The sequence below is a fragment of the Myotis yumanensis genome, unplaced genomic scaffold (genome assembly GCF_028538775.1).
Source record: "Myotis yumanensis isolate MYYU_CA2020_CCGP unplaced genomic scaffold, mMyoYum1.0.hap1 SCAF_1, whole genome shotgun sequence".
NCBI classification, from domain to species: Eukaryota; Metazoa; Chordata; class Mammalia; order Chiroptera; family Vespertilionidae; genus Myotis; species Myotis yumanensis.
This window is the reverse complement of record NW_027223752.1, coordinates 139,442,768-139,451,525: the sequence shown is the minus strand read 5'-3', so window position 1 is coordinate 139,451,525 and position 8,758 is coordinate 139,442,768. Positions and strand designations below refer to the sequence as shown.

Genomic DNA, 8,758 nt, shown 5'->3' with positions numbered 1-8,758 from the left:
ATCTGAGAAGATATTTCTATCCATATATGAAAAACAATCCAAATTAAAAGTGGGCAAAGGATTTAAATAGTATTTTATCCAAAGACATACAAAAGGAAATAGGCACATGGGAAGATGTTAAACATCATCATAATTAGGGTATGCAAGTCAAACCACACTGACATAGCAGTTCATACCCTCTAGGATGGCTACAATAAAAAAGACAAAGATTAAGTGTTGGCCAGGATATGGAGAAATCTGAACATTTATACATTGCTGGTGGGATTATAAAAATGTTCAGCAACTTTGAGAAATAGTTTGACAGTTTCCTAAAATGTCAAACATTGAGTTACCATTAGACCTAGAATTTCACTACCAGATATATACGTCAGAAATGAAAACAATACATCCACACCAAAACTTGTACATGAATGTTTATAGCAGCATTGCTAGTAGCCAAAATGTTGAACAACCTCAATGTTCATCAACTGATGAGTTGATAAACATACATGGCATAACCACACAATGGAATATTACTTCTCAGTAAATACAAATGAAGCCCTAATCTATAATAATAAAAGTGTAATATACTAATTAGACCAGATGTCCTTTTGGATGTCCTTCCGTCCTTCAGGACAAAGCCAGGGCTGTAAGGGAAGCCCGGGTCCTGGGTTCCAGAGGGAAGCCCACGTCCAGGTGCCTGCCAGTGGCCACAGAGAAGCCCCGGTCCTGGGTGCCTGCCAGTGGTCAGAGGGAAGCCCAAATTCCAGGCATCTGCTGGCAGCCAAGGGAAGCCTGGGTCCCAGGTGCCAGAGGGAAGTCGGTGCCTGCAGCGAATAGAAAGGAAGGTCTATTCTTGCAAGAATTTCATGCATCGGGCCTCTAGTACATACTATCACATGGATTAACTTTGAACACATTATGCAACTGATAGAAGCCAGTCACAAAAGACAATGATGTAAAGATTAGTGGTGGCCAAGAAGGAGAAAGGGAAATGAGAATGACTGCTAATGACTGTGGAGTTTTGTGGGGAGGGATGTAAATATTCTAAGACTAGAGGCCCGGTGCATGAAATTCATGCAAGGGGGGAGGTGGTTCCTAAGCCTGGCCTGTGCTCTCTCACAATCCGGGACCCCTTGGGGGATGTGTGACTGCTTGTTTAGGCCTGATCCCAGCCGGGCCTGTGGGGATCAGGTCTAAACCGGCAGTTGGACATCCCCAGAGGGATGTAGCAGTGCGCCAAGTGGCAGGCGGCCAGGGAGGAGCCCGAACTGGGGCTAGGCGCTGTGCCACTCGCACTCATCCTGGCCCGCTGCGCCTGCTGCCTCCACTCAGTAGTGCTGCCGTGGAGTCAGGAGAGGCTCCTGCCACCGCAGCTGCGCTCGCCAGCAGTGAGCCCAGCTTCTGGCTGAACAGCGCTCCCCTTGTGGTAGCACACTGACCACCAGGGAGCAGCTCCTGCATTGGGCTTCTGCCCCCTAGTGGTCAGTGCACATCATAGCGACCGGTCATTCTGGTCATTCCTCCATAAAGGTCGCTTAGGCTTTTATATATACTAGAGGCCTGGTACACGAATTTGGGCATTAGTGGGGTCCCACAGGAGTGCACAGGTACCCACAGATGAAATGGCCCCTCCTTGATGTCCCCTCCAGCACCACAGTTATGGACGCCAGGCCTCTGCACCCAGCACACTTGTGTAATGAAGTTCCTGATGTTCAGCCTTCGGGTCACACACACCCTTTGACACCCTCATCACCTACAGCAACTGCCACTTTCCCCTGGATTCCCTCCCCACATCTCTCCCCAGACATTGATGCAAAGGCAGGAATCCCCAGGCCCCTCACCCATATGAACTGTCTTCACATTACCCACTGCCCCCCAGAGCCGTTGGACAAACCCCATCCCCTCAGCTGGCTCGCCCCACAGCAGCCCAGCCCTGTGCTCCCCTCCTCCTGGTGGTTTCCGGCATGGGCACCACCCCTCCCTCGCCATGAACACCTTTATGTCCAGCCTGGTTTCCAGGGGGCTCTCTCCTCACCTGGTGGCTCCGGCCCATCCTGATCCACCCGCCTCAGGGATTCCCACCCACCATGGTCTCCCCCACTGTCAAGCAGAACCAGCACCCCCTGCCTGAGACCAGCCTTAGCCAGAAATCACCAGTCACGGCGAAAAAATAAAGGAGGAAAAAAGAAAACCTCACGTGAAGAAGCTTCTTAATGCCTTCATTAGGGGGAGGGGCTGAGGGCCCAGGTGGTGGCTGAGTGCCCCCAGGAGTGAAGTGCAGCCATTCCCCAAATCCCGGCAAGAAAGAAAGCAGCACCACCTGTCCTGAGACCAGGCCAAGTCCTAGGAAATGGCCTCGAAGGAGAAGGAGCGGCAGCTCCACCACCTGCTCCCCAACCCACTGAGCCCAGGACAGCCCCAGCGGGAAAAAGGAGAGGAGAGAGAATCAGCTGCCGCAGACACAGGCCCTGCAGCCAGTCCAAGAGGCGGAGGGTTCTGTGGCCTCCCGAGCAAGAAGCACTGTGTTCAGTACTTGGCCCCTGAGAAGCCCTGCCTCTTCCCGGGGTATCAGCTAGACTTCTGGGCCACCCCTCACGGCAACCTGGGCTCGCAGTTGCCCCTGCTGCCACCCCCTCAGAGCAAGCCTGGCCCTGTCCCTCACCACCAACCCGGAGAGGAGGCCCAGCTGGCTCTCTACTCAGCTGCCTTCCTGTCAGCTAAGGCTGCAGGCCGGTCCTCTGGCCAGATGGGCAGCCCGCCCCCCATCCTCCTCTCCCAGCCCCTTCCCTCCCATCCATGCTCACAGCTCTGCCGACTGCTCCCCCTTCCTTCCCAGCCACACTCCATGCCACCAGGCCCTCCCAGTACTCCAGGCCCAGCTTCTTTCCTCAGCTACCAAGCCCACTAAGCTGCCGTGTGAACGAGACCCATCCAGTAGTAATGACTCGGAAGAGGGGGAAGATGGAAACTTTATTGGTCAATATGGACCACTCTGACCTGTTCTGCAAGGTGATTGGTAACAACAGCACTTGACATCTTGTAGGTGTAACCAATAGTGGGTCTTAAGGCTTTTTAAAAAATATTTTTATTATTTTTTAAATTTATATTTATTTTTGAAAGTATTACAGATGTCCTTTTCCTCCCCCGCCCCTTCCCCCTTACCCTTTCCATGCTGCCACTCCCAGGCCTTCACCATACTCTTGTTTATGTCCATGGGTTATGCAAATACGGATATAAATTTTTGGTTAATCTCTTCACACACACACACGCACACACCTCCTTCTCTCTGAGATTTGTCTGTTCCATGCTTCTACGTCCCTGGATCTATTTTGTTTATCAGTTTATTTTGTTCATTAGATTCCACATATGAGCAAGATCGTGTGATACTTGTCTTTCTCTGACTGGCTTATTTCACTCAGTGTAATACTCTCTCCAGGTCCCTCCATGCTGTCTCAAAGGCTAAGAGAACTGAAAAGTACTGTATCATTCTCCCCATACCTGCAGTGGGGCTGGTCCTGGGCAGATTACCCCCTTCTCTTCACCTCAGATACTTTCTGCCCCCTCCCTATTCTCTCCATCCCCACATGCCCCAGCTCCCACAAGCAGTCTGCGTGGTGGCCATTGCTGCAATTTCTAGCCTGCTGCTGCTTCAGCTAGATTCCATTCCTGGACATTTCCTTTTATCGCACCAAGTTTTTCTCCTTTGCTCAACTCCATGGGTTCCTGCCTTCATCTTCTCGCCCTCTGCCCCATGTAAAGCTGTCACCACGTGAGAAGCCGCCTTTGCCTGGTTTGTCTCCACCAGCATCCCTTTCCCCTCAGTGGGCACTAACTCTCCAGCCTCCGGCTTTGGACGGAAAAAAGCCCCCTGAAATGGTTTTCCCTACATTGAAAGAGACTCAAGGTGCCTGCCACTTCCTTAGTGATGAAGTCTGTGTTTCCCCCTTCACCCGTCAACATCTCCACCTCACCGTCCTGGAGTGGCAAACAGGACCTACTCCCAGGCCTGGCTCCTGCCCCCTAGGTCTATGATAGCAGTCCTCCGATACTAAAGACCCTCCTTCCCTATCACCTCACGTGTTTCTGTGTATGTTTATTTTGTTTTTATGGGTATGTGTGGGTTGTTTTTTTAGAGCAATCTCAACTCCCAATAAGCCATTTATTTTAACAAATGAAAAGAAAATTGCAGTTGCAAGATCAAAAGAAATTATACTCTAGACCTAGGACCTAAATGAAAATAAAACTAAAACATAAATTTGGCAGTTAGGAATTTAAAATATCAATAAAAGGCATGCATCACCCCCCAAAATAATAAAATATAGTAAAAATGCAGCATAACTAATGTAACATAACATGGTATAATAAACTATGAGCAGACTGTAATACAATATGAGTAGACTAGAGTATGACAGGACATGACCCTGGATGGATGTGTAACTGTAACTAGGAAAGGATAGCACCAGTGTACTCAGAAAACTAGTGTCCTGGAGTGAGGGCTTGGAGACAGTTGTCTGTCCTCTGATCCTCTCCCGTGGGGTTACCATGGGATGAACATATCCAAAACTACCATTTTTCTCTGTGAAAGCCAAGGTCTTGAGAAGCTAATCATGGTAAGCTAAAAGCATAGGCCCTGGACCACCCTCCACTATGGGTGCAATGGGACCGCAAACTCAGTCAGCTAGTACATTTTATTCTCTTTTCTTTACATATAATAGTAAAATTAATACCTACCTAAAATGCCCATCTGTATTTGATTTCTTTGTACATATATCAATACATAAATATAACTTAGAATGTAATCCATATATACTAGTATAATTTTACATAAATACACAGATGTGAGCATACACATGCTTATTTTAAGTATAATTTTTTTTCTTTTTTGCTTTTTTCTTTTCCTTCCTTATGCTTCCCTCTTCATTGACATCAAATACTGTCCCCCAAATAATCCATGTTAAAAATCTCAGCCCCGGTGAGGTCAAAACGGCCCCAGTGAGGCTGGGACAGCCCTGGTGAGGTCGGGATGCCCCTGGAAAGATCGAGACGGCCCTGGTGAGGTCGAGACTGCCCCGGTGAGGTTGGGACGGCCCCAGTGAGGTCGGGACGGCCCCAGTGAGGTCGGGACATCCCCGGTGAGGTTGAAATGGCCCTGGTGAGGTTGGGACTGCTCCAGTGAGGTTGGGACAGATAATGGGGACCAGTATAGACTGATGAACAGGGGTAGATGCAGAGGCAGAGCAACATTGAACAGACTGTCAAACTACAGTGGGAAGCCTGGGGAGGGTTTTGGGGGGGGGGATTAAGAGATCAACCGAGGACTTATGTGCATGCATATAAGAATAACCAATGGACACAAGACACTGGTGGGTAGGGGCCGGGGGAATGTCAAGGTGGGGGAAAAAGGAGACATATGTAATACCCTTTGTAATACTTCAAGAAATAAAAATTATTAAAAAAAACTAATACTATTGCCCTAACTGGTTTGGCTCAATGGATAGAGCGTTGGCCTGTGGACTGAAGGGTCCCAGGTTCGATTCCGGTCAAGGGCATGTACCATGGTTGCGGGTACATCCCCAGTAGGGGGTGTGCAGGAGGCAGCTGATTGATGTTTCTTTCTCATCAATATTTCTAACTCTCTATCCCTCTCCCTTACTGTCTGTAAAAAATCAATAAAATATATATATTTAAAAAAATCTAATACTATTCATATTTTTGTACTCCTCTAATCCTATGTAGTCATACATAGTCACATGCTGGGGATTATCTTGGCTTTTAAAAATAGTCATGGTGCACCACTTCTCTACATCTTGATTGTCATTCTGGATACCTTGTGGAAATGTTTCCAAGTCATCTGCTATGCCCTTAATTCATTCTTTGAAGGCTACATCACAGCGCTTACTGTCCATGCTGTGACTGTGCTATAACATATGCAGCCATTATCTCACTCATGGTTTCCACTTTTTTGCTACTATGAAAAATGCTGCAATAAACAACTTCAGTTATTAGAAATACATGTCCTATGTATGTTTTTTGTTTTTAAGATATAAATTCCCAGGAGTAAGATGAATGATATATATACCATTATATATAAACACATTTACTAGTACATGTATATAATTTACTTATATACATATAAATTTTAATGGATGTTGCCATAAAGCTGTAATACTTTCTACTTCTACCTCAATGTATATGTGTATACTTTTCCCACATCACTACCTATAATAGGCATTGTAGTTCTTTTTCATTTTTTGCTATGTATGTGTTATCTATTGAATTAGTTAGAATTATATCCATTACAAATTTCAAAAGAAAGCTACTAGATTGCTTAACCAAAAAAGGAATCGATTGCTCATAGTTGTACAATATTATCAACCGTGGTTTCTCCTCTTTCTCAGCATCCGCTCCTCCCTGTGAACCTCATTCTCAGATTAGCTCTCCCCTCAGGTCACACCACAGAGGCCGGTAACTCCTGGGGCTACATTCTTCTAGTTTGACATTTAACAAGAAAGAGACAGAGCCTTGTTTTAACATTCCAAGCAATAATTCTGAGGTGCACTCCGACTAGATCAACTGTTTGCATCTCTGAACATAACCCCTTGGGAAAATGTGATGCCTTGATTGGCGTAGGTCTGCATCACATGCTCTACCCTAGGACTAGAGGTAGAACCTCCACCAGACTATCTGAAACAGGGTGGGGGGTTAAATGCACCCTCTCCTCCTCAAAATATCAGCGTCATTCCCAAAAGACAGAATAGCAACACAAATGTCCACTACACCTTTCTTAATATATGAAGTACAATTGCAACTTATTCATATTGTAATTGTTGCAAAAGGATGTGTTTATGGTAAGTAAATTATGGCACATCCTTTTAAACAGATTTAAATGTCAAAATTTACTTTCAATCTTTTGTTAAAATTTTTACTAAAGTATATTATATTTTACATGCATAATAACCATATTCTCTTGTAAGTGTTTATTACTTCAGAATAATCATTAAAAATCTCTATTGTCATAATGTGTTATATTTTAATATAATTAGGGTCTTTAAAAGATACAGGATAATTGGCTTTAAATAATCTTCTTCTTTAATTTGATAGTCTTATTTACATCTTTATTCTCCCTTTTCATGATATCGGTGTACCCATCTCTAGCCTTCTCCACTGCGACTCACCTGTCCTGAAACCTGCCACTTATAATATGCAAGTTGTCAAGAGATAAAGTTCTCTAAGTGAGAATCTAAGGAATTCCTGTATTAGGAAAGTACGCTCACTTCAGTAGAAAGGCTCTAGGTCAGACTCAATCTGTCTTGGGACTCAATCTGTCTTGACCACATTTGTGTGTGAGCAACTAGTAACTCACTTATTTTATGACTGAAAAAATTGTTTAGGGTACTCAGAGGAATTTTTTGCTCATTTTAAGGGTCCTTAGCTCTATCAAAGCTAGTTGAGATTCTCAGGGAACTAACTCAGAATAACAGCTGTGTGTGTGTGTGTGGTGTATGTATACACGTATATAATATATTGTATATTACAAAGATACTAGAGGCCCAATGCACAAAATTGTGCAAAGGGCTCGGCCCTCGCAGCCCCACGTGCCTCAGCTGGCCCTCGCAGCTCTGGCTTCATCCGGAAGGTCATCCAGAAGGTCGTCCGGATGGTAGTTCTGCTGTTCAGTCTAATTAGTATATTAGCTCTCCATTATATAGGATAATAGGAGCAAAGGCTCAAGAATCTGTCTAGGTTGAGCATATACCAGCTATATGACCTGAAGCAATATGGTAAGCCTCTCTGTGCCTCCGAGTTCCTATCTGTAAAATAGCTATAGTAGCAGTATTTACTCCAGAGGGCTGTGCAGAGTATAAGGTGGATCACCTTTGTAAAACTCAGCAAGGTGCCTGGTATGTAGTGCATTCAATTAGTGAGAGTTGGTATTATCCATCTGCTTCATTGTGGGCAATGATATTCCCAGTATGCACCACGGTGATAGGTTATACATAAATATTGAATGAAATACTAGAAATTACAAGGTACTTTTTCTCTATGTTCATAGATGTGTACATGCATATTTACACCATATCAGCCAGGAATTGCTGATCTTAAATATTTCAGTAATAGAATCAGCAGGTATAAAATGAAATAAAACTGTATATGCCTGGGTTTATAACAAAGCCATCATAATTTCTTAAAACTGTGTTGAGAGATTTCTAGACTGGAATTCAGTTTTCCTGTTTCCTTTCATCAGGCTACTCATTTGCCTACTCAAAAATTCTTCATCCAGCAATATTTTGCATAGAGAGACCATAATTTTCAAAGATGAAGCAATTAAGAAGAAAGAATGTTTAACTGATGGAATGAAAATATAGCAGTTTTTCTTTTTAAGGAAGTATTCAGATTCTGATTTGAGAGCTATTCAGATTTTAAATAACGTTGGCCCAAGTTACCTGGAGAATCCATTCTGAACACGCTGACCCTGAAATGTCTTTGGATATCTCCACTACATTTTACACTGCCCTTTCCTTCCCCATAGCTACGCTTCCCCCGGACCTCGAAATGATCAAGCTTTGTTTTTAAAAATCAAACAAAAAGAAAGTCAGGATTATACAGAGATGTTAAGACTCAAAGCTTTGCCTTTAACTTTCAATCCTCTCATTAATACCCATGTCATGACTCTTGTCGAGAAAGAGGTTTAGTGTCACTGTCCTCAATCAGTGTTCTTTCATTCACTTTCATTAGGAGCCATGTTTTCCTGACAAAGGATAACAAATGGGTCCTG

At 44.5% G+C, this 8,758-nt stretch overlaps 1 pseudogene; it reads left to right on the top strand.

The window, feature by feature from the left end:
• Positions 1–1,599: 1,599 nt before the first annotated feature.
• Positions 1,600–2,978, top strand: LOC139017622 (transcription factor 7-like 1 pseudogene; annotated as a pseudogene).
• Positions 2,979–8,758: the final 5,780 nt, after the last annotated feature.